The 27,464-nt window shown below is 31.4% G+C and overlaps 1 protein-coding gene across 2 annotated transcripts in view; it reads left to right on the top strand.

Annotated features, from left to right (window-relative positions):
• Nucleotides 1-1,765: 1,765 nt before the first annotated feature.
• The window catches only part of Tlk (Tousled-like kinase), a 435,474-nt gene continuing 409,775 nt past the window's right edge, over nt 1,766-27,464 (top strand). For both annotated transcript variants that reach the window (XM_075381105.1, XM_075381106.1), the window contains exon 1: nt 1,766-2,131. The gene's annotated coding sequence lies outside the window, so the exon portion shown is untranslated. The remainder of the gene's footprint in view (nt 2,132-27,464) is intronic.

Genomic DNA, 27,464 nt, shown 5'->3' with positions numbered 1-27,464 from the left:
GTAAATTCAACTATTCTAGTATAATATTTCCTGTTTAATTCTATGTTAAAAAATGAATTGTTAGGGGGAGAGAAAATAAATAAATAAAATTACTTTTCAATAACATTTACATGTATGTTCCTGTTTTACATATATCTTAACCCAAGCTGCAGGATGAATATTTTTTTTTGTTTTCAGTCACTTGACTGGTTTGATGCAGCTCTCCAAGATTCCCTATCTAGTGTTAGTCGTTTCATTTCGGTATACCGCCTACATCTTACATCCCTAACAATTTGTTTTACATATTCCAAACGTACACAATTTTTCCCTTCTACCTGTCCTTCCAATATTAAAGCGACTATTCCAGGATGCCTTAATATGTGGCCTATAAATCTGTCTTTTCTTTTAGCTATATTTTTCCAAATGCTCCTTTCTTCATCTATTTGCCGCAATACCTCTTCATTTGTCACTTATCCACCCGTCTGATTTTTAACATTCTCCTATAGCACCACATTTCAAAAGCTTCTAATCTTTTCTCCTCAGATACTCTGATCGTCCAAGTTTCACTTCCGTATAAAGCGATACTCCAAACATAAATTTTCAAAAATCTTTTCCTGACATTTAAATTTATTTTTTATGTAAACAAATTATATTTCTGACTGAAGGGTCGTTTCGCCTGTGCTATTTGGCATTTTATATCGCTCCTGCTTCGTCCATCTTTAGTAATTCTACTTCCCAAATAACAAAATTCTTCTACCATGGTAATATTTTCTCCTTCTATTTTCACATTCAGTGGTCCATCTTCGTTATTTATACTACATTTCATTACTTTCATTTTGTTCTTGTTTATTTTCACGCGGTAGTTCTTGCATAGGACTTCATCCATGCCGTTCATTGTTTCTTCTAAATCCCTTTTACTCTCGGCTAGAATTACTATATATCAGCAAATAGTAGCATCTTTATCTTTTCACCTTGTATTGTTATTCCGAATCTAAGTTGTTCTTTAACGTCATTAACTGCTAGTTCCATGTAAAGATTACGGGGATAGGGAACATCCTTGTCGGACTCCCTTTCTTATTATGGCTTCTTTCTTCTGTTCTTCAATTATTGTTATCTCAAAATTGTAAAATAAACAAAAAATAAGTTGTTCTATATAACTTTGTTTAACTATTAATAATTTTAACTATTATAATTTTTTTTAACTATTAAAAAAAATACAATTATTCCTTAAAACCATTATAATAAAATATTGGGATTAAAACAATTAAGTTGCAATATCTTGTAATAAATAGAAAAACTGTTCTAACCTTAATGCCACTTTCATATTTTCTATATTAATTAATGTTTTAAAAAATATCTAAATGTTAAATTATATTTTTAAATAATCAGTTATTTACTGTGGCAATTTACAGAATTTAAAAAAATTTAATTCAACAAAAAAAGTTATAATAATAATAATAATAATAATACAATATAGTATAGTTAGTACTACAAATAAACAATATGGAAACCTCAAAGGAATGTTTATGTTTACATTCAAAGATTGAGGTTATGTTATGTTATTAAATCTGACACTCAAAATATATTTTTATGGTTACTTAAAAGTAGACCTTTGAGCAATTTAATTTTACCGCTTGTTCCGGGGCACTTTCGATTTTTGAACTCGGGTTTGGAATGCATGCCGTCGTACTTGAGAGATGCACCTTGTCGGCATTAACCGCGGGACCGCCCGACATTAGCCGAAGATGTCAAGTCTGACGTCAGTATGTCACCTGTGCAAAACAATTTGGAGCAGTTCGCGATTTAGACAGAGCACTTATTTCAATCGGTGATTCTATGTACTATTACATGTCATAAGTGTTAAGTTTTACAGATTATAATAGTTTTAATTAGCCGTGGTTCGACTGGAAGTATGCAGTATCGCATGTATGTACAAATAATTGAAGTTTTAAGTGAGCATGCAAGAAAAGGATAGGCCTATATCAGGATCGGCGGGCGGCCGCCATCTTCTACATTTAGTTTTTCTCGTTTGTAGTGATATCTAAGCAATTAATTTAATTAATATGACCACTTGAAAATTAAGTGTGAAGTGTTTTGAGTGTGTGTAAAAGACTTAGGTTTGTTAGAGGGATACATTGGATACCACAGAGAGGTAAGCTAAAATACCTAAGTATTTTTTTTAATTTTGTGTCTTACATGTTTTTCATTCATCAAATAGAAAGGGGTGGCCAACAAATGGAGTTGTATGTTTGTTCAGTCAGCCGATCTTTTTATTATCTTAACGTGTACATATTTGTATGTTATTTATACGGCTTGATATCGTTTTAAAATTAAAAATACACAATTTTAAAACGGATTTACATAGTTCATTGATACCGAAAATTTAAAATAAGTTCAAATTGTTGAGACTTCTCTTTATTTATTTTAGTGTCCATTTCGTTATTTTTATACCGATATGAATGAGTAATCGCACGGGAGTTGTTAAGAACAAAATGTAGTGTAATTATTGAATGAAAATATGTAAATAAGTTATTGAATATTTATATCGTGAATGTGTTTTACCAGGTATTAACGTTTAATATATAAAATATTTATAAAATTTTGCGTTAACTTAATATAGTTTACTGGATTTTTACGCCTTGTTTGGCGAAATTTTACGGGTATCATTTTAGAGTGTTAATGGGATGTGAGATCCATTGAATTGTTGAAATTTCGACCATCTTGATTTGAGTGAAAAGGTACTGCACTTTTTTTTTGCTTTAAGTGTCGTAAGCTACCGTAGTTTACGATTGATCTATAATTTTATTTTTTTTATAGTAATTTGTTTTTACTTATTAAATATATAACCTTTTTAATTTCAATTGTAGTTGAAATCATTTCAAGTAATTTAAAAATAAACATTTACTCTAATTGTGTAGTTTAATTTTGTGCTTAATAAAACATTTCAAAAAAAGGCAAAAAGTTTTTGTTTTTATTTATAAATAAATAATCTAAAATGTTATTATGTTATAAAATTATGTATTTAATAAACATTTGTATTATTTATAACCTCCCGTTTTGCTAGTATTTATTTTTATTGAAATAAAATTGTTTATTTTGATGAATTTTTTTTTCAACCGAAAAATTAAATGAAATATTTTAATAGTTTTAGGAATTGAATCGTGTTCAGTTTGTAAAATACGTTGACAATTTGTTTTATTTAAAACTAAACTTATTTATTATAACATTTTTTTAAATAGATATTTTTAGGCTTTATGTTTGACATTAATTAATTATTTATTTGGTTAAAACTAGTTAAGTTGGATCTCAAAATATATTAAAATTATTACTTAAATTTAACATTATTAAAATCTTTTAAGACTTTTACTCTTGGATTAGAAGAAAATCCAAGTGATTTTTAATTAATAAAAATCGGTTGGATTTTCTTCCTGTTTTAATCATAAAATTTTCAAATACTTGGAACTGGTAGACCTTTATGATTTTTTGAAAGCTTTTTCATATTTTAAACAGTTGATTACGTTACCTTTTTACAATAGCACATGTAGTGATGTAATTTTAATTAAAATTTTGCCTTTTCATCAGTTTTTCCTTTGTAAGGGATACATTGGCTGTAATTGAGAACATTTATTTTTTAGTTTGCATTTTAAAATTGATTTCAACCAAATTTCCAAATTAAAAATGTTTTTAATGTTCTAAAAAGTTGTTGGCGTTCTTGAAAATCAAAATCTTATTCGGCACAAAATTTAGTTCACTTTTTATTCAAATCTGACGTAGTTAAGTGTTGTTAAATCAAAAAATTAATTTAATGATAATATTATTTCAATAAATGAAAAATACCCATTTTATTTATTTGTAATTCATTAAAACTTTTGTTTGTCAACTTCAGTTTTCCAGTTTCTTATAAATTTATTAAATTTTAATGCGTTTATCTTGTAATGTACTAGCTTTTTTCACTTTTTCAATGTTCCTTCAAACAAAATATATTTAATTATACATAAAAAACCATCATTTCTGTTGTTTTTAATTGTTGGTGCTGTTCTTAAATAAAACTGTAAATTGTTTTAACTGTGCATTAATACTGTAATGATAGTTTAGGTAAAACTAGAGAATTTGATATATGTGGACTCTTGATAAGAATTATTTTCAATATTTATAAATATATTCACTTTATATGAAGCATAATTAAATTAATATAATATACTTTTGCAGATTAAATTAAATGTTACTTTTATTTTTTTTTGTACATGTGATGAATATTATTTTTACAATGGTCATATAATTTATTTTTTCTTTAAGACAATATGTAGTTGTTATTATAAGTATTGAAATGCAATTGCGTATTTCTTTCTTTAGTTTTAGTTGTTTTATCAAATTTGATTACTATCAGGTATGAATCTTTGATTACCAGAAAAATAAATTATGTAATACTTAGTAAATTTTTAAATCAGCTCTGCCAGTTGTTTTTTTTTTACATATGATCTCAGCTGTTCTTTATGGTGTTCTTTATTGATGTTCAAAAAGAAAAGACTTTTTTTTATTAATTACAAAAATAAAAAATATCTAGGGCACATTTATTTGAAGTAATTTTACTTAAAATGTTATTTTTTTTAGGTTAGGTTATTATTGATGATAAATTAGAATTAGAAGATGAATGACACATCATAAAATATTTTTATGAAAACAATTGAACTCTTTTTTTTCATATACCTGTATGTTTTTAATCATAAGAATTTTTTATTTTTGTAGTGGCAGCCTGTTTTTAATGATTTTTATATCCATTATTGTAAAAATTGTAATTTTACAAACAGTAATATCATATTAATGTAATTTTGTCTGAAAAGATATAACATATTACTGCAATACTATAAAAATATTTGTCCTTTAGTTATGTTTCTTTGCCAAGGAATGTAAAAAATTTGTATGTATTCTTTATGTTTCCCTTGGTGTGTTTCTTTTTAAAATGTTGTTATAAATATATTATTATATTCTGAATTAGCTATGTTAAAAAAACTAAATTATTGTTTTTATAATAAATCTCTGTGAATAGGATAAATTGAAACAAAACGTGTGCGTAATTATTACATGATGGAACCATTCAAATCATGAACCATTTTTTTGTTGCTGTAATGATTTAATATTGCACTAAAAATTGGACAAATTTAAAGAAAAAACATAATGTAACCTGTTTATTAATACCGAAATGTAGACAATCATTTGGGAGTTGCAAGTATAGATTTCAGTACAACTTAAACAATAATTTCTCATTTTTCATACAATGGAATTCTAGAAAACAAATTATCTGTTGGAAAATCAGCAGCTGTCGTTTTAGAATCTGAAGTACAGTTATGTTATTATAAGGTTTCTTTTTTATTTGTCTGATGTTTGACACGTTTTTTATTCTATATTATTATTTTAATTTCTCCATGTACTTTACATCTTCGTGTTTCTGTACAGTTTTATCTCGCCCCAAATTATTTTCTATATTTGTATTAAATAATCCATGACTTAGGGTGTAATAAAATGGTTTTTATTTTTAAAGAGCTGACCAACTGTATTGTGAATAGTATTTGTCTCTGCGACTTTTGGAACCCACTCATCAAGTTTTCCTTTCAATCTTTTGTCTGTTTTACAGGAGTCAAAGCACAAAACAAATTAATTAATTCCAGGATCTTATTTTTAATTTGTGTCAAGCAATGATAAAATTACTTTTTTTTTTAATAGATATTTTGTTGTTAATTATTTTTAGGTTAGTTTCTTATGATTTAGTTAAGAATTCTATGTTCTGGGCAAGAACTGGATTCGTACTGCATGATAACTCTTTAATTTACCATAGAGCTTTGAGATGCTTGTGCATGGAATTTTGTAGCATATAAAAAATGATAATGCCCTCTCCTTCCCCGGATGAAATCAGAGACTACTACACAGTCAAGGAGATAAGCAAATATTTAATAAATCAATTGTAATATATTACTAAATATTGGCTGCAGTAGCCTTGTAGATCTATTGAATGTATTTATAGAAAATGTTAGGGTTTGTTTCAGTGCAGGTAGACTCTGGTTTAATGTAAACTAAAGAAAACTCTTAAATTCAATACTTAATCAGTTTAGGTGAATATCATTGCTGGTGAACTATTATAATGTAAATATTTTAGATTATTAGAATTATTTTACTTTTATACATATCATCTTCATTCATCCTTGAAGTAATACCTTATGGTGGTTCCGGAAGCTAAACAAAAAAAAATATGTTAGGTTAGATTAAATTAAGGAGTATTTTGAGCTCTATGCACCTCTGCTATAATGTTTTTTTTTATTTTTTTGTTAAATCTCCAAGTTTAGTAAATGTTATGGCTTTTTTAACAAGTTGTAGAACGTACATGTGTGATGGTTAACGTGGAGCGTTATGTTCCTTCAGTTTTGACATCTCACGTTCCAGGAATAAATGTCTACTGATCTCATTAGATTGTTAGCATAATCTAAATTTAATTCTGTTAGAAAATATTTTGTGTTTACTTCGTATTCTAATTAAGAATTGCATTGCTTCAATTTTTCATTTACTCATAAGAAGGTATGTAGTAAGATTTACTTTTTTTTTCAAGAAATGTAAAGTTTTGTTAAAGATATTGTTCAGTTTTAATCTCCTTCCTTAGAGTCTGGTTACAGATTTTGTTAGTTGTACTCGCTTACCTAATCTTCTTTTCCCCAGATTATTAAGGAATAGAAAGCTCTCCTCTTCACAGTCATATGTAATTTGCAAATTCTTTTTTAGATTCCATTAATTTAAATCATTCATTTTACCTCGTATTCATCTTTTTAAGCCAAGTATTTTTCTTTTATTTGAAGGGTTTAAAGTTTGCATGATATCTGCTATGACATCTTCCTGAAACTGTTCATGATCTTCAGTAGATTATATTTAATAATTCTTAGGATAAACTTCTCAACCTCCATTGTACATAACTGGTTATTGTTAATCCATCTTTTTGCTAGGATTATATATCCTAATGTTAGGCTGCATTGTTCAGTTTAACAGAAGCATCAGGTATAAGTTAAGAAGGTAACAAAAATTTCTTTTTATTGATGTTATTAGATTTTGTCCCATTTTATTATCCCATTATCCCCGTTTTATATATATATATACACACACACACACACATTATTTTGTGATGTTAATATAATACCCTTACTTGTTCTCTTGTTAATATTAACTTTAATAAGAAGAAAATTATATTGTCATATGTTTTTTCTTATAAAATTATATATATATATATAATATATATATGTGTGCACAGAGATGATTGACTGGGTGTAACAAATTTTCTTTGAAGAATTATACTCAGAGTTTGGCAATCTTTACTCTTAAGTTGTAGTTATCAGTTTAAATGTAGTTACACCAAGATCAGTATTAGCGTAATTTAATCTTATGGATATATGTTATTGGAAGGATTACGTGGTCTGATGTTACGTGGTAATTCAGGTAATAGACTTACTGTACAGTCGTTGAAAAGAAAATAAGTTTTGTTAATGGTCTGGCTCTCCTCGTACTAGATCACACTGTTGGTTCTATAAGTTCTGGCATGCTTAGTAAGGTGTTCAATCTATATGCCCATAATTAAAAATCGGGAAGAAGGAATAAATGATGAACAGGGGTGGATGACAAGAAAAGACGGTTTATCCGAGTAGAAACCAAATAATCAACAGAACAGTCTCATTCAGAGGAAGGTTGAAATTCCCTATCCAGGCTGCAAATGCTAATCCCATTGGAGATCAGAAAACTTTTGTACAAGGATGAAAGCAGATTATTAAACGGTCAGTGGTTTTGTGTTTACCACCTTGAATATATATGGCGTTAAAAACTGCTTTTCCTTCAGGAATTTAAAGAAGGTGGGTTGCATGTATACATTATGCTTGATAAAGCCTAGGAACTTCGGTTTTCTCTGGATTCTTCATTAGTTGAAAACAATGTTGCTCGTCAGTGTTCTTTACCTACTGAAGTATTGGATGTATTCAGTCCTACAAGGAAGACGTTTACACTGTTTTATTACAAGTAATGCATACATAGCAAATATCAAGTAATTGTAATAGTAAATTTGATTGTGCTATTTGTAATTCATACATCATATATGAATTATGTGCATTGGTTAGTGTAAAAAACCTAGAAGAGATTGTTTTAAGCTGTAAATTAAGGTTCCTCTTAAAATCAAAAAAATAATGCATTGATTATGCTGTGTCTGTTCAATAGAAGAACCCATTGTGGTAAAATTGTTAATAAAATTTGAAACTATAACATTTTTAAACAAAAAAACTGAACCAGATTTATTTCCTTAAACATGTAGTAAAACAAACTTGCCGACGTCAAACATGCTTAAAAAAATAATTTGTTTGTTTCTCCAAGCAGTTTTCCAGCTACTGCCAGGTGTAGGTATGTGTGTATAGGCAAATTCAATTACTGCTACCATTTCGCCAGGCCTGACGTAGCTGCAAATTTAATGCAATGTAACTGTAAATGTACCGGTAAACATGTAGTATCAAACAGACTCAGGTCCTAAGAAGTGTGGTTAATTGAAACCCAACCACCAAAAAACACCGTTATCCACAGTCTAGCAAATTCAAATCCATATAAAAGCAACTACCTTTACAAGAACTTGAACCTTAGAACTCTCCATTCAAAAATCAGTTGATTTTGTGATGACGAGTTTAACCGCTAAACTAACCCGGAAGGTTACTTTACCTATGCAATATTTTGATGATACCACCTTGTTTTAGTGTAATTTTGTTGACCAAACTTTTGTGAAAAGCAGTCAACAAAATCATATTTTCAACATACGTAAACCCAATCTGCTTTTAGAAAAACAATCCACCAACTTTCAACCCTACTATGTTATTTGAAGACACACTTGCTAAATCTGTTAAGAACAAGTGAAGGATTGTAGAGTTTACTACCCTTTGATATTTGTGTAGTTTTTTGGAGGTTTTTCTGCTTATAAAACTAACCGAAAGATTGATTTTTCAGTCCAGTGGGCGTAGCCCACAGACTTGAATAATAGATTGTGGATACCTGTGTTCTTTGGTGGTTGGATTCCAATTAACTACACATTTCAGGAATGGTCGACCTGAGACTGAGCAAGATTAGACTTAACGTACATTCATACGTATCATCCTCTGAAGTAATATGTTACAGTGGTTTGACAGGCTAAACAAACAAGGAAAGTCCAGTCGGCTTTTGTATACCTAACATAGTGATTAGGAGCCCGTCAAGTAAAACGTTAGGCGTTCTGTTTCCATAATATTAATATATAAAAGTTGTTTAATAATTTGGTGAAGTTTTTATTAAGTTGGGTTCTGTTGTTTGCCCCTTTTTGGTGAAGGTACGCGTACTTTTACCAAGTCAGGTTCCATTCAGCATTGTTGTTGTTATGCTGTTCCCCATACAGGACGAAAATTGAGTCATGAATAACATTGTTCTTATCTTAATCATGTTGTTAATATTAGTACATTGATTATTATTATTATTATTATTATTGTAAGTCATTAGTGCAGTTTTTTATACCATAGAACCTTCATAAGTTTTCATCTTTGGAGCCACAGAATTCACAGATCAGTGAAAATGATTAATTATGGAATATAGGTATAGTAGTCTGGAAAAAATGCATTAGTAATGTAGATAACAAAAAAAAGAAAAATCTGTTACATAAGTTATTAATTTTACGTTGGTACTAAAGAGTTTTATATGGTTTTACGATATGTGCAATAAAACGTGATCCTTTGTATCATAATTATACTGGTTTGTGGCAACCCAACTCCGTAAATGTCTCATGAGAATCGCATGACTATTTTAAAGAATAACATGTTTTCTGTGCCAGATTTACTGAGGAACTTTAAGGAGTTAAATGTTTCCTTCTTTCCTTTTTTTTTATGAAGTCAGATAATTGACTGTGTATTTCATCATTCCAAGTCGATCGAAATGCAATTAATATTTAGTTCTACAAATGTTGTGTTTACCACAAGGATGGACCATATAATAAAAGACATTATTTCCATAGAAAGCAACTAATGTTTCTTTAAACTTAGTATGTTGGATTTACCTATGCCAAAAACGTAAGGAAGTAAGGATTGTGTAAAATTGTTCTTTTATAATTAAGTTAGATACATGTATGTCTGAATCGAGGTTACTGGTATATATTGTAGTACCAATATTGTGAAATTAATAAAATTATCGATTGTAAAAAATACATTTTGTAATACTATGAAAATTATTAAATTTCCTTTTACGAATAAAAAAATTATGTTTTTAATTTATATAAAAAAGTTTAAATGTCTCATCAATTGTATATCTCTTGCTGTTGACTTGGCAGAAGGCAGCAGGCCTATGTATATAGTACTGTCTAATATCTACTGTATATGAATGTTTAGAATGAGCTTAGTAGCAGGCAAACAGGATGTTTGAATTTATTCCATGAACAGTTAGGGTTGATTAAAATAAATATTAAAATACAGTGTACCAAGTTAGATAATTGAAAAGACTTGGTCCTATAATAGTTTTGATTTATTGTTTGACTATTTATATGTGTTTATATCAATGTTTTTTATTCATATGTACAAGTGTTTATATATATATATATGCACAAAATTTGTTTCACAGACAAAATATAGTTAACGATAAGAATTCAAATATTTCTTTTTACCAAAAAATTCTCTCAGCTTAAATATAGAGTAATTTTTGTAATATACTGTTTCATAAAGGTACATTATTAATTTATTGTTTTACACAGTCTGTCTTGAGTCATTTTTATGGCTGCGATAACGGGTAAAATACCTGAGGTACAAATGGCACCATTTAGTTATTTACATTGAGAATAATCATGTATTATTTACGGCCAGTTCTTATGATGATAGAGTGGAATGTGTTTGCCTTGGTTTGCCCTGATGTAATGGCATTTTTGCCGCCCAGAAGGAGATGAGAAACAACTTGTGAAGTAAGCTTAGTATTGGATGTTTATATATAGAGCCATTTTGTAATTTTATTTGTCATTACTTTTTTAATATTTTGAGTTTTATGGATAAACTGAATACAGTTTTTTTTAATAATTTGATAACAGTCATTGTGTTCTCTTTTCCTTTACGTTTAAATCAGTAGGTGCTGTCCCCTCCTGAGCCATTATCTTAACCTTATTCAAATATTTTCCTTTAATATATAATACTCTTCATTATATTATTGTTATAGTATTCATTGAATTAAGTTCATCCTGCAATGTTTTTAAAATATTCATTCACAAGTAGTGTAATAATGCCATGAATTTTGATTATTTCTTCCATCTCGAACATCTTTCCTCGTTAGCCTTCATAATACACTTTCTAGAGATCATTTCTTCCAGAAGTGGAAAAAACCATCAGGTTGTAAGAATTACTTTCGTGTGTTTTGTTATAGATCTCTTCTGTACAGGATATTTGGATCTTGGCAGTGAACCACTGCAAGATCCAAATATCTATAAATATTTTTAATTGAATTAGCCAGGGCACCTCCTGCACGTTCAGTGTTAATAGTTGACGAAAATTGGTTTACAAGATTTTTTTGCTTGTGGAATTGATCATCATCTGAATTCACCGAATTTCCTCATATATAGGCACATTGATGATGTTCAGGATTTCTCAAAGTAAATCTTTATTCTCTATCCACTTAATTTTTTGGCACAGTTAATGAAATATTAACTGTACAGACCTTTACAAAAAATACTAAGCTTTATAAAGACTTTCAGGAAATAAAGCAGTTTCTGTTGCATCAATTCAAAATTGTTGATGAGTATTGTTTTTTTTACCATCTGGGTAAAACTTCCCTGCTTTCGTGAGGGATTTTTTTATAAAGAGTTCTTCAAGTGAGGTTGTTTGACGTTTACTTTTCCTTTAAGTGGAGGATTATCCATATTCTTGATGTTTTGACTCAATGTTTGGCCTTTTTTATGTAGTTCTGAGGCCCTGTTATGTCTCCATTCTGAGAAATCCAAGGCTTGAAACTCCAGATATTTCTTGGCGTTATCTTGTAAGTATGAGTATATTTGAGCTGTGAAATCTTATTTAAGTATTCTATAGACAAACTTTTGGGTAAAGATGGGCTTTCAAATCCCTCCTGAACAAGCAACACAGGTATCAATAATACCAGCTCATCAAATTAATGACTACGATTAGAACCTCTTATATGAGTTGTAAGAATAAACAAAGAGGCCAGAAGAGATTATGTAAAGCTGAAATGTACAGGTTAATGTATTCTGTTCGGTTGAGAAACTTTTCAATTAAATAAACATTAGTTACTCGATGTTAAAAAAGGCGGTAAATAGATAAAATAAAATTGATATGCGTCGAAATTAATGTATAATCTGATATCTAAATCGTAAATAAAATGATTTACATATAAAAGTAAGAAAAGTATTAAATCTTCGACGTACATAACATGCGCTGGACTGTTCTAATAAATAATACATAAGTAAAAGATTACATAAAGTAAAACTATTTATGCTAAATGATTCTGTTAAATATATAATACAAAAGGTAAACAACCGATGACTTCTTTATTGTACATTTTTATCGCATACATACACACTAATATGTATTTGCATGTAAAGTACAGATGGAATTAAAGAATCGTAAAACAAATGTTGTATGTAATAAAAAACGTAGCTATTAAAAATGCTTGCCACTATAATACCAGATGATAAATACAAGAAAGAAGTTTTATGAAAAAGAAAAGAAAAAATGTAAAACAACTTTATTTTATACTAATTATTTATACCTTTTATTCAAAATATATTTTATTACTGCAAAACAAACTTTTTATAGTTTATATAAATTTTAATTTGCATTTAAAAAAAAGTAACATAATTTTCAGGTAATTAATTTGAAAAAACGTAATCATAATCCTTAATCACCAACCGTTATAATTTTCATTCTAATACTAGAGTATCTTTTCTCGTTAATCCATTATCAACATGTAGTGACATTGACATCACTTCTAGCATTTATTTATCATTAAGTTGCGGTGAACTTAGAGACAAGATCAACACACCTCTACTGTGTTTAATTTACATACAATTATTATTATTGTTAATTACATCTATACGCGTAATACTTTTGTAAAGTTTGTGTTTTTTGGCTCATTTAATTATTTGTACCGCATTATTTTATTATATAAAATGGAATGTTGTTGATTAATTTTAACAATTGAAATTGAGCGACCAAAAAATTATACATTTTGCCAATTAAAGCGTGGTGCGTGTAAATTTGTTAGAGAATAAGAGTTTAGATTAGTCAAAAAAAAAGTTGCAGAACAGAGAAGCTGTTAGTTAGCTTAAATATTTAAAGAAAAATAAAAAGGCTGCTGTTAAGTGACAACAATGTAAGAGTAATAAATAAATCTGGAAGATATGTTCTTCGGAGGTAGAAAAAAAAATGGGCAGGAAACTAAATCATGTTTGTTAAATGGGAGATTTTTTCCGTTAAATATGGTAATCACTTTTAATCGATTCTACATTGTTGTTCTGGACTGAGCAGTGAAGTTCAGAATAAGTAAATTGTTTTGAGTAGTTCTGTAATCATGATATTATTAATATTATTTTGATTTCAAATTTCCTTGAATGAATGTTGTGGTTTATAAATTGCCGCTGCAAGTTTTTTAAAACTTTTAATCAATTGACAACTTTCAAGATATTAAGCATCAAGTACCAAAATGCGATGCAGTTAAAGGTGTATATGTTTGTTTAGTTGCCTTATATGTAAGACAATTGCTTATTTTTCAGGTAGCGTGTATTTTCTATATTTTTAGAAAAGAACTTTCTCTGCCGAGTTAAAAAAGTGTATATAATTCATTCTTTCATAGCCGAAAGTGGTACATTACTTTGCTTCTTTACACTACCTGCCCATATCTTTGTTTGTGGTTGTGATTTATGTAAACCACCTGAGGTAGAAGTTGATCACAGAATAGATGTCACTTGTATTGCCGATTATCACTTGCATTTTGGCAGGCTTGGCATACTATCCACCAGTTTTAGAACTCGTCGAGAGTTCTAAGATTCAAATCTTAGTAAAGGCAGTTACTTTTATACGAATTTGAATACTAGATCATCAATACCAGTATTCTGTGGTGTTGTATACAAGGGTGGGGTGAGAAGTTTCCGGCTTGACACGTAGATTGCGTCAGCATGTCTAACCTTCATTGGCTTATATACCAAATTTTAGGTTCGTAGCTCCATTAGTCTAGGTTGGACGAATTAAAAAGAAAACAACCACATCTAGTGAGAAAAAAAATTAATGAAAAAATAAAGCGCATTTGCAACTTATCGCAATGGTTAATGAACTGTTGCTTTCCCAACCATCTTATTTACCAGATTTAGCACCCAGAAACTTATAACTTATTTATTTCCTAACACCAAAAAATTGCTTGGTGGACAACAATTTGAGAGTAACGAGGAAATCATTTATAATTTATTCAGTAAATGGGTATTTCAAGGGACTTGATGAATTGAGTTTTAAAGTTGAAGTAACTGCATTAGAGCACCTTTATGAAAACTGTATTAGTTTGTGGAGATTATATTGAAAAATTTAAGCAAAAAATTAAAATAGAAAATGTTTTCATTGTCAGATTGGAAACGTTTTACCCTACTTGTATTCTTTACTTAACGTAATGTAATTAAAAATATATTTAATTGAAATCTTATAAACAAATAAAATTTTAAAAAATAAACAGTTTGGAAATTCTTTTATAAAGCTAAAATGTATTTGAGTAAGGATTAAACATATTTTCTTTTAATGTATTTCAGAACCCCACAAATGGACAGTAAGGATTTTCCTTTAGGATCTCCATAGCTGTTAAATTTTTAAAGGAGAAACATTTTTTGGGGTCTGATTGATTAAAAATCGGTACTCTTTTGTTTCCAATCTGTATAAAAATGCTTGAATCTCAGGATTTATGGACAGGATGAAAAAAATCTACTTCTTGGAAAAGTTGTGTAAAGTGATCCCGGATTTGTTGTTTAGGTTTATATAGGTAGAAATTCTTTTTTCAGTCTAAAACTTTTCCATATTTTAATATTTTAAAAGGGATTAGAAGGCACAACATTACCCGATAAGCATCAGCTGTTACATCTGTTATACAGCTTCCACATTGTAAATATAATCCGGATTTGTTCATAAGTAGCTGGTTACCAGATGTTTTTCAGAATGCACCTTATGAATATATATCCAGAGGTCATTTATTCCCACAGAACCCAAGAAAAAGAAATAAGAGCTTGGAAAAGTGGTGGATCGTGAGAATGAATGGTGTAACCGCTCACAAATTGCAACACAAGATAAACAGTCTTACTCAAAGGATACCTTACAGTACTTTTCAGACAACAGACACGGTCATATCAATGGAATAGGAAGTTGGGGAATTTTTATCGAAAACTTAAAGTCACCAAAGAACGGATAAAGGATTTTTAAAGTGAAAACCTTTCTGATCTCTGTTTGATCGTGTAACATATCGAAGTATAAAAAAAAAAAATTATATATCATTCAGCCAGATCTTCGACAGAAGGGTCTGATTAAAACTTGCTTTTGGTATTTGCTGAAGTTTGACAAGATTTTATCTGCTTAATAAGCATAACATCTGAATTGTCTGGTTGGTAAAAATTGGATCACTTTAACATCCATCCATCCTTAAACAATCTTTAAATTTAAGAATCTCTTTCCTGTTCTGAAACAAGAAAGGAATAATCCGGAATCCCAGGGCTTTTTTTCTTTTCAGATGCGAATAGTTTTCCGTTTTATATAAAATTATAACCGGAAATTTGAAAGGATAGAGTTTAAAAAAGAGATTATTTTGTTTGTGTAAATGGTGTAGATTATTAAACCTATTTCTGTGGTTTCATTATGGTTTTGAGGTGGTAACTCTGTTCAACATTACTCAAATTTTGATTGAGGATTGTTTATATTGCGATAGTATTAGTGTTTAGTGTTGCTAACTCTAGACAGCGGTGTGTGTAAAGTATTTTGTGGTAAAAGAGGCAACGGTTTCAGTTGCTTTCTGTGAGAGTTATCAGATTCCACTTTACCACGGTCACTGCAGTCAACAAAGTGAAGTTGTTATATTTAGAGTTGAATGTCATAAGCATGCATGAGTTCACTTCATGCATGAAGAGGGCTTCATGCAGTCACTTCATTCTTCATTTTTCCTAGTAATATTGGTATGAAATGTTTGTTATTCTTGACCGTTGATTATCTTATTTTATGGTTGATTTATGATTTATATTAGATTGCTTGGTTACGGTACGGTTATGGTTTTTTACCTATACTCTTTATTTCATCAATTTAGAGGCAAGCATCTTTAAATTGTCTGCGGAGTATCATCCCAGCAATTGGAATTTAGTTTTTAAATGTTACTCTCTCTTTACTGTTCAGCTTTTAGAATAGATAATCCCATTTTTGAGTTTACATAAAGAAAAGGAAATATTACACATCGGTTATTAATTTTGTAAGTTTGTTATGTATTTAAGTTGATATGAATGATCTCTAATATACCTGTGTGTTTCACTATGTCGAAGACAGTCTACCACCAACATAATGCCTAACAAACTGAAGTTCCAATTGCCATCCCAACTGCCTTATTTGCCAAATTTAGCACTAAATGGGTCAAATCTGCCAAATTTTAGTATTCCTTGTATGTTTTGCTTCTTGAACTTCTCCACCAATTTGAGGCCTTAAGGTCAATCAGAAATCTCAGCATGTTATGTTAACATTGTTTTAAAAGCGTATAATTTAATTTTTTTTTTTTAACACCTGACGCCCGGTTGTATCGGAGATGATAGTACAAGTGCATAAGTTCGAGTTTATTAGAAATATTTTTTTAAGCAAAAATGATTGCTTAATGCGTCTCAGCCTTTCATCCAGAGGTCCTGGGTTCGATTCCCAGGCGAATGCAATTTTCATAAGCTACAAAATGTCAATTTAATAATCCCATACACAAACTTTGAAACTTATATGGTGAATTAAACATAATAAATAAAAAAATCTAATGTGGACACCACATGAGTTCCTTGTACGCCTATTAAATAGCATATACACATTTTTAAAAGTACATAAAATTTTATTTCACTAATAACTTCTGATATATTTTCATTTTTTAAAAAATTGTTATTGAATTATTATTTATCGTAATTTTTTTTTTTACAATCAGAGGTTAATAATTATTAATAAATCAGTATATTTAAATTAAAAAAATAAATAAATAAATAAAAATAGGAGATGAAGTCGGATTCGAACCGATGTGTCTTCCCTTTGAAGATCCAAATATTTCATTAATAAAAATTTTATTTGGCTATAACTCTGGAACCGATAAAAATAAATATCGTTTATGATATATCGTTGAAAAGCTCTCGATGTGGGCTTATTACTGCAGTTAAGAAAAAGTACAAAATCCAAATCGTTTTGGATTTTGGGCTTTTTTTTTGGACACTTTTGGTCCTGTCGATTGCAATCGAAAGGGAAAGTGCACAACTAGATGTTATTACAACAGTCGTAAATCCAAAATTTCAACATCCCACGGCTAATCGTTTTTGAGTTATGGGAGATACATAACGTACGTACAGATGTCACGCCGAAACTAGTCAAAATGGATTCAGGGATGGTCAAAATGGATATTTCCGATGAAATCTGAAAACCGAAATTTTTCATGATCACAATTCTAAATTTACTTCGTAGAAGGAAGTACAAATGTTAACAAATGTAATAGAGTTTAAACACAAAAACACTGTCATCTTTATTATTGTATACTGTATTAAATTTTACATTCGGCTATTGTTTACTTTCTTTATTTAATCGATCGTTTATATAAACATTTTTTTAAGTTGTACCATATTGTTTTCGGTAACTATTTGATTAATTAAAACTGAATTAATGCGCGCAACTTTTGGTAGGCATGAAAGTGGATCCATGTTGGCCGGTCTGGTATACATTTTCTCTACATTACGTGCGCGCGCACACATACACACACACACACACACACATATACCCTTTGCGTTTAGTCTCCATCATGAACAGCATTTCCCCTCTTGAACCTCTCTCCTACCTGTCTATCTATCTGTCTTTCCCTCACATAATAACCGCCTGCTTTCCTTGTTCCTTCTGTTTCCATGTTATATGTCCTTCGCTGTACGCTTTCTTTTCTTTGTTCGGTTCTGTATGAAGTGCGTGTGTGGATGTACAGTCGATTGTTTTGTGTTTTAGTTTTTTTCGCGCGCTTCGATACGCAGAGTACCATACTCCTATAAACAAACATCAGGCAGCTTTTTAGATGCATCGTAGGCTGTACAATAATTCGTATCGTTTTTATTTATGCTTTACACTCTCAGCTTTTGTTGTAATTTGTTCCTCTATATTTGTGGCGTTATATCTTTCGTTTAACGTGTAATAAACTGTTTCATATCGGCAGTAAAAACATGTTAATTTTAATTTATTATTTTGAAGATAAAAAAAAATTATCCCAACACGACCGTACGCTTGTGATAAAACGTGCAAAATAATGTTTTTAATTGACTTCAAAAAAAAAAGAAGGTTCTCAATTTGACGCGATTTTTTAAATGATACAGAATGATTTCACGATGGACCCGCACCATTACCGAATGGTATAAGACAATAAAAACAAATTTGGCGAAAAACTCCAATCTTCAAAGGCAACTTGTATTTATTGCTTTTTGATAATTTCTGCATCTAATAAATACCTTAAGAGTACTTTTTTCTCTGCAAAGGAGTATGTCTTTCAATTTTTTCGCGTTGCAGTTATTACGACGATGTTCTCTTTCAACTCTTTTTTATTTTTTTGCTTGATATCGCCGCATAAGCTTGGAAGCTTGTGCGTGGGATATGGAAATTTTTTTTTTTTTTTTTTTTTTTTGTCTTCAGTCATTTGACTGGTTTGATGCAGCTCTCCAAGATTCCCTATCTAGTGCTAGTCGTTTCATTTCAGTATACCCTCTACATCCTACATCCCCAACAATTTGTTTTACATACTCCAAACGTGGCCTGCCTACACAATTTTTCCCTTCTACCTGTCCTTCCAATATTAAAGCGACTATTCCAGGATGCCTTAGTATGTGGCCTATAAGTCTGTCTCTTCTTTTAACTATATTTTTCCAAATGCTTCTTTCTTCATCTATTTGCCGCAATACCTCTTCATTTGTCACTTTATCCACCCGTCTGATTTTTAACGTTCTCCTATAGCACCACATTTCAAAAGCTTCTAATCTTTTCTTCTCAGATACTCCGATTGTCCAAGTTTCACTTCCATATAAAGCGACACTCCAAACATACACTTTCAAAAATCTTTTCCTGACATTTAAATTAATTTTTGATGTAAACAAATTATATTTCTTACTGAAGGCTAGTTTAGCTTGTGCTATTCGGCATTTTATATCGCTCCTGCTTCGTCCATCTTTAGTAATTTTACTTCCCAAATAACAAAATTCTTCTACCTCCATAATCTTTTCTCCTCCTATTTTCACATTCAGCGGTCCATCTTTGTTATTTCTACTACATTTCATTACTTTTGTTTTCTTCTTGTTTATTTTCATGAGATAGTTCTTGCGTAGGACTTCATCTATGCCGTTCATTGTTTCTTCTAAATCCTTTTTACTCTCGGGTAGAATTACTATATCATCAGCAAATCCTAGCATCTTTATCTTTTCACCTTGTACTGTTACTCCGAATCTAAATTGTTCTTTAACATCATTAACTGCTAGTTCCATGTAAAGATTAAAAAGTAACGGAGATAGGGAACATCCTTGTCGGACTCCCTTTCTTATTAGGGCTTCTTTCTTATGTTCTTCAATTGTTATTGTTGCTGTTTGGTTCCTGTACATGTTAGCAATTGTTCTTCTATCTCTGTATTTGAACCCTAATTTTTTTAAAATGCTGAACATTTTATTCCAGTCTACGTTATCGAAAGCCTTTTCTAGGTCTATAAACGCCAAGTATGTTGGTTTGTTTTTCTTTAATCTTCCTTCTACTATTAATCTGAGGCCTAAAATTGCTTCCCTTGTCCCTATATTTTTCCTGAAACCAAATTGGTCTTCTCCTAACACTTCTTCCACTCTCCTCTCAATTCTTCTGTATAAAATTCTAGTTAAGATTTTTGATGCATGACTAGTTAAACTAATTGTTCTGTATTCTTCACATTTATCTGCCCCTGCTTTCTTTGGTATCATAACTATAACACTTTTTTTGAAGTCTGATGGAAATTCCCCATTTTCATAAATATTACACACCAGTTTGTATAATCTATCAATCGCTTCCTCACCTGCACTGCGCAGTAATTCTACAGGTATTCCGTCTATTCCAGGAGCCTTTCTGCCATTTAAATCTTTTAATGCTCTCTTAAATTCAGATCTCAGTATTGTTTCTCCCATTTCATCCTCCTCAACTTCCTCTTCTTCCTCTATAACTTATAGAAATATAGCGTATGAAAAATTCCATGCCCGACCGGGATTTGAACCCGGGACCTCCTGATGAAAGACCAAGATGCTATTTTTTTTTTTTGCTTGATATCGCCGCATAAGCTTGGAAGCTTGTGCGTGGGATATGGAAATATAGCGTATGAAAAATTCCATGCCCGACCGTGATTTGAACCCGGGAACTCCTGATGAAAGGCCAACATGCTACCACTCGCGCCACGGAGATCGGCAATGATGTAAACGTTCTTAGGCGTTATATTTTACATTGAAATTTGTTTAAGAATCGACGATAAACGGTTGATCTGTGTTCTTGAGTCTTATCTGAACGCTTGCGAATCATATTCTGTAAATCCCTTTTTTTTTCTTTTTTATTTTTTTATTGATTTTACACGAACTCCACCGCTATGGTTATTAGTCCAGATGGAAATTTTTAGCGTATGAAAAACGTCATGCATTACCGGGATTCGAATACGAGATCTCCGGATGAAAGGCCGAGACGCTACCATTCCGCTGAGTTCCCTTTCGTTCCGGTTTTATTTGGTAACAGATATCTTATATTTTAACTAGCCTAGATCATTTTACGACATCTGACTCCGAATCTAAGCATCCGTTCCTTTAAACTTTAGTTTTGAACGAACCTGTTTTGTTTCAAGAGATTCGAGCAGTCTTTTTTAAAGGACCGCTGGTATTTCCCTTTCGATAAAGTTCAAAACTAAAATTTATAAAATAAAACTTTTTTGAAAAAATAATAGTTCAATATTGGACGAAAACATAAAATTTTCTCTTGAGCTTATTTTTTTGAATTTGTGCCAGATTTTAAATAATTCAAATAGATTTCGTAATCTATGTCCTGTCCCCTTATATTTGATTTAAAATTTGGCCCTGGTTTCAAAAAATTAAACCTCAAACATTGTATTAAGGTCGGATATGTTTTACTTTTTAGTGAAATATTTAAAAGAAAATCTGATGTGGGCATCGTATGACTTCCTTGAACGCCTATTAAATTACATATACAAATTTTTTTTAAAATGAAAAGTATATAAAATTTTATTTCACTAATAACTTTTGATATTTTTATTTTTTATTGTTATTATTGAATTATTTATCATTAAACACTTTTTACAATCGGAAGTTAATAAAATTAATAGATTAATAAATCAATATATTTAAATTTAAAAAAAGTAGGAAATGAAGAAGTCTGTTTCGAACCGATGTGCCTTCCCCTTGTAAGATCCAAATATTTCATTAATTAAAAGTTTTATTTGGCTCTTAGCTCTGGAAGAGATGAAAATAAATACCACTTATGAAATATCGTTGAAAAGCTCCCGATGATTAATGGCTTATTATTACAGTTAAGAAAAAGTCCAAAATCAAGGAAGCATCATACTTCCTTGTACGAAGTAAAAAAACAAAATTATTTAAAATTTTGTCTTTTGGAATTCTGTTCGATGTATCTTTTTTCAAAACGTTTTATTAAATATTTCGCATTAATTATAATAATTTTTAATGTTTTTTGGCAAGTTTTGTTTCTTTTTTTTTTTAACAGTGGTTAAGAATAGTATTTTGGACCAATGATTAACACCAGTTAAGAATTTATTCATTACCATTAGTGCAGGTCCTGTCACAGTTGTTACTTTCCACCTTGTTCTGTCCTGTGCTAATCCCTTTGTTTCTTCATATTTCCCTTTTCCATAATCCCATCCATAAATTTGAAACCTCCTCGTTTTTTTCCATTCACCAGCCTTCTACTGCATCCATAATAAACACCTTTATCTCATACAATGTCCTAGCCGGTTCCATTTCCTATTAGCCAATCACGTTTAGCATTTTTCTGTACTCTCTTAAGATTCTTCTTAATACTTCTTCATTCGTTACACGGTCTTGCAATGTAAGAATGGTATTTTTAACGGTAACTTTTGGTTGTATAAATATACATTATTAGGACAGGGGTGAAGTGATATTTGAAAAGAAATGTAATTTTCTTTTTTTTTTTTTGTCTTCAGTCATTTGACTGGTTTGATGCAGCTCTCCAAGATTCCCTATCTAGTGCTAGTCGTTTCATTTCAGTATACCCCCTACATCCTACATCCCCAACAATTTGTTTTACATACTCCAAACGTGGCCTGCCTACACAATTTCTCCCTTCTACCTGTCCTTCCAATATTAAAGCGACTATTCCAGGATGCCTTAGTATGTGGCCTATAAGTCTGTCTCTTCTTTTAAGTATATTTTTCCAAACGCTTCTTTCTTCATCTATTTGCCGCAATACCTCTTCATTTCTCACTTTATACACCCGTCTGATTTTTAACATTCTCCTATAGCACCGCATTTCAAAAGCTTCTAATCTTTTCTTCTCAGATACTCCGATTGTCCAAGTTTCACTTCCATATAAAGCGACACTCCAACATACACTTTCAAAAATCTTTTCCTGACATTTAAATTAATTTTTGATGTAAACAAATTATATTTCTTACTGAAGGCTCGTTTAGCTTGTGCTATTCGGCATTTTATATCGCTCCTGCTTCGTCCATCTTTAGTAATTCTACTTCCCAAATAATAAAATTCTTCTACCTCCATAATCTTTTCTCCTCCTATTTTCACATTCAGCAGTCCATCTTTGTTATTTCTACTACATTTCATTACTTTTGTTTTGTTCTTGTTTATTTTCATGCGATAGTTCTTGCGTAGGACTTCATCTATGCCGTTCATTGTTTCTTCTAAATCCTCTTTACTCTCGGCTAGAATTACTATATCATCAGCAAATCGTAGCATCTTTATCTTTTCACCTTGTACTGTTACTCCGAATCTAAATTGTTCTTTAACATCATTAACCGCTAGTTCCATGTAAAGATTAAAAAGTAACGGAGATAGGGAACATCCTTGTCGGACTCCCTTTCTTATTAGGGCTTCTTTCTGATGTTCTTCAATTGTTATTGTTGCTGTTTGGTTCCTGTACATGTTAGCAATTGTTCTTCTATCTCTGTATTTGAACCCTAATTTTTTTAAAATGCTGAACATTTTATTCCAGTCTACGTTATCGAAAGCCTTTTCTAGGTCTATAAACGCCAAGTATGTTGGTTTGTTTTTCTTTAATCTTCCTTCTACTATTAATCTGAGGCCTAAAATTGCTTCCCTTGTCCCTATATTTTTCCTGAAACCAAATTGGTCTTCTCCTAACACTTCTTCCACTCTCCTCTCATTTCTTCTGTATAAAATTCTAGTTAAGATTTTTGATGCATGACTAGTTAAACTAATTGTTCTGTATTCTTCACATTTATCTGCCCCGGCTTTCTTTGGTATCATAACTATAACATTTTTTCTGAAGTCTGATGGAAATTCCCCTTTTTCATAAATATTACACACCAGTTTGTATAATCTATCATCGCTTCCTCACCTGCACTGCGCAGTAATTCTACAGGTATTCCGTCTATTCCAGAAGCCTTTCTGCCATTTAAATCTTTTAATGCTCTCTTAAATTCAGATCTCAGTATTGTTTCTCCCATTTCATCCTCCTCAACTTCCTCTTCTTCCTCTATAACACCATTTTCTAATTCATTTCCTCCGTATAACTCTTCAATATATTCCACCCATCTATCGACTTTACCTTTCGTATTATGTAATATAATATCACATAGTAACATATACGAGGTGCTACCCAAAAGTTCGGGGAATTTTACCATAAAAATAAAATAGCTTAACATAACTTATAATTTCCACTGTCTCCTTCAAAGTAATCCCCTTGGGCATTGATACAGTAATCCAGCGTTTTCCCCACGATTCCATGCATCCCCGAACTTGGAAGTCTGCAGGTATAAGTGCTTGAAGCACGTTCTTTGTTTCTTCCTGAATCTCCTAAATTGTGTTAAAACGACGGCCTTTCAAATGAAATTTTATTTACGGAAAGACAAAAACGTCGCACGGGGCAAGGTCAGGCGAATAGGGTGGTTGGGAAAATTTTTGGCTGAATTTTTCAATTCACTACAGACAGCTACGCGATTTTCTTTCTGGTCGCTGTTCAACAGTCTCGGTACGAATTTTGCAGCGATGCGTCTCATGTTCAAATTGTCCGACAAGATGCGTTGCACGGACCCGTATGACATTTGTACAATTGCATAAACATCATGGATTGTTTGTCTGCGATCTGCAACAATAGCTTCTCGCACTTTCGTGATGTTTTGGGGTATTGCGCTTGTTGATGGTCTTCCTGAACGCTAATCGTCATCGACTGTCGTTCGTCCATTTTTGAATCGTTTGTACCACAAAAAAGTTTTACTTTTACTCATAGCATTGTCACCAAATGTTTCCGCAAGCATGCGATTGGTTTCTGCATCGGTTTTTTAAGCACGAAGCAAAATTTGATGCGGGTTCTTTGCACTTTAAAATCTGTCATTTTGAACTTCGCCGAAGCAGTAAAACACAACGTTACACAACCGCACGAAAGTCAACAATGCAGCATCTCACTGTCACAGCTGTTGGAACACGGATTCACAAAGAGTACTGTTAGCCACATCTAGCGGCAGTAAGTCGTACCAGCATAGGTTCGCGCGCGAAATTCAAATTCCCAGAACTTTTGCATATATATGCTTTTTTTTATTGTGTAATCTGCTCCGTAAAACAATTTGCCGACCAAAATTATTAGTATATAAAGTCTTATAATTACACAGTTTTCTTTGGTAAGAAATATTCAATCATATTTTTATTTATAAATATTAATTCCTTCACGAGGTGTCTTTTTTACTTTCCTGACATCGTAGCTTTAGAGCTGCAATAAGGAAAGTGTGGTAATCAGTAAAAATGGATTTTAAAAACGCTTTTAATAATTAAGCGTTTTGATAAATTTAATAATCGATATTTTTAATTCTTGATCGGCTCCCCCTTCCTCAACGCTTAGGAAGACGTAAAAAATTTGGGTTAAAAAATATGCAATAAATAAAAAGTAACTTTTTCGATTTTTGGGGAAGGGGGAATTCTGAGGTAATTTAAAAAAAAAAAATTCTAAGATAAGCATGCACGCATGTACCGAGATTAATATAAAGTGGTGTTATGTTTTCAAAATTTCGAGAAAATTGACCCCCCCAAAAAAATATCTACCCCACCCTCTGGAGAAAACGTTTAACAATAAATTACCCCATATATATACACGAGTCTGTAAAAAATTTCATAAAAATTAGTTTATCCAGTCAAAAGTTATTACACGTAAGCCGATGGTATATGGCACACGCTTAGTCCGCTTAAGCTGTTAGGTAAGCTCTAGGAGCTATGTTAGGATACCGGTAGTTAAACTGTTCGAGGCTCAGTTGCCGTTTGTGTCACAGACATTCGGTCTTATGCTAGGCGGTGGCGGAAGAAATGTCAAGCAAACAAAATGTGCAGCGATAGAATGTCACGAAGATTCGCCTTCGTGACATCGCGCACCAAACACTCGCTTTTTATCCCTGCAGCTGATGTGGATTTTCCGTACACCAAACGCGTGAATTCTGCGCATACACGTTTCCGTCAAGGCGGAACCTTACCTTGTCAGACTGAAACCGATAATCGAGTTCTTCCCTATCTGGTGTTACGGATGACACGAACTGCTGACCGAAACGTGTTTTCCAGTGTCTGCAGGTAAAAACTCGTGAACAACACGAATTCTGTATGGATGCACTGATGCCGTGCGGGCACTACCGACGGAGTGACCAGACGGAATAATTAGGCGTTGCACAGATTTCTTGGGACTGACAAAATATTCAGGTTGCACGTCGATCAGATTTTCTGGTGTCGGCACTTCCGGTCGACCGCTTTCGGATGCATCTGCCGCATTTCCTTCTCTTGTTACTTGTCGTATAGCCGCTTGATGGTAGACTTATTTGGTGCATCAATACTATCCGTTAATGTTAAGGCATTCTGGGTGTGGGCATATGTAACGTATCGGGAGAAAGTGAATATTCTCTGCTGTATTGTGTAACCCGTTTTTCCTCAATTAAAGCTGCAACATGTGATTGCGTTACTATTTTGAACACACGGATCGAAAATGCGGGTGAAATTATTCGGTAGACGTAACTCGAAAACAAAGAATTTACAGTCGTACGTTTATATAACTTTTCATCTCCCGAAATTTTGTCCTTTCCTTCTGCACGTAATAAAGTGCGTTTTTTAAAAGTATTATTTATGAATTAGGGTTTTTGTTTCGTTAGCTGTGTTATATAGATTTGTGTCCTGTGTTACTCTCTACGTAATTCCATTAAAGAACTGTATAACCTGTTTTTAACATAGTTTAATGAATGAATTGCTTTCAACTTGAAATATTAACAGGGGACTCCGCCCTCTTTTAACAAAATAATTGATTTTGTGATTGTATTCGCCCAGGATGCAAATAAATAAATAAATAAGCCTTTTGTTTGGTTTTAATTTTAAATTTTACTATATAATATATATATATATATAGTAAAATTACACCAAGCTTTATGTAGCTACATAAAAAGTAAAATGTTACATTTGAGCTTGTTGTTAAATTATTATTTTTTCTTTTAACTGTGTCATGTGTTTAATTTTCGAATTTGACACCCGGCTCGTTACTGAGAATAGGCCTCTCACCCGGTATTCCATGCTTTCTTGTTCGATGCTAATCTGTAACAATTTATTCCTGAAGCCTCCTTCAAATCGTTTTCCCATTATATTTACTTCTTTCTCTTTTCCTGTAGTAAAGTTTCCAAGACGTAACATGTTTTATCCACCTATCTTTGGGCTCGGCAAGATGGTCAGCCCGTTTCCTCTTCAGTTTTGTCTTAATTGTTTTAACCAGATCTGCTATTCCAGGGTGTTGTTGCTTGTCTTTTCACATTTAACTCTGTTTGTCGTTTATCGAGCGTATTTCTTTCCGTTGATTGTTCGGTAACCCTCATAATTTGTATAGAATTTTTCGGCAACGTCCAAGTTTTGGAACTATACGTGGGTCGAGGTAGTCTATTAATTTACGTTTCTTTTTATACCGTTCACCGAGTTGTTATTCATAATAAATATAATCCGATATCGAGAC

The sequence above is a fragment of the Lycorma delicatula genome, chromosome 13 (assembly GCF_047948215.1).
Source record: "Lycorma delicatula isolate Av1 chromosome 13, ASM4794821v1, whole genome shotgun sequence".
In the NCBI taxonomy this organism is placed as follows: Eukaryota; Metazoa; Arthropoda; class Insecta; order Hemiptera; family Fulgoridae; genus Lycorma; species Lycorma delicatula.
This window is presented reverse-complemented; position numbering and strand designations above follow the sequence as displayed.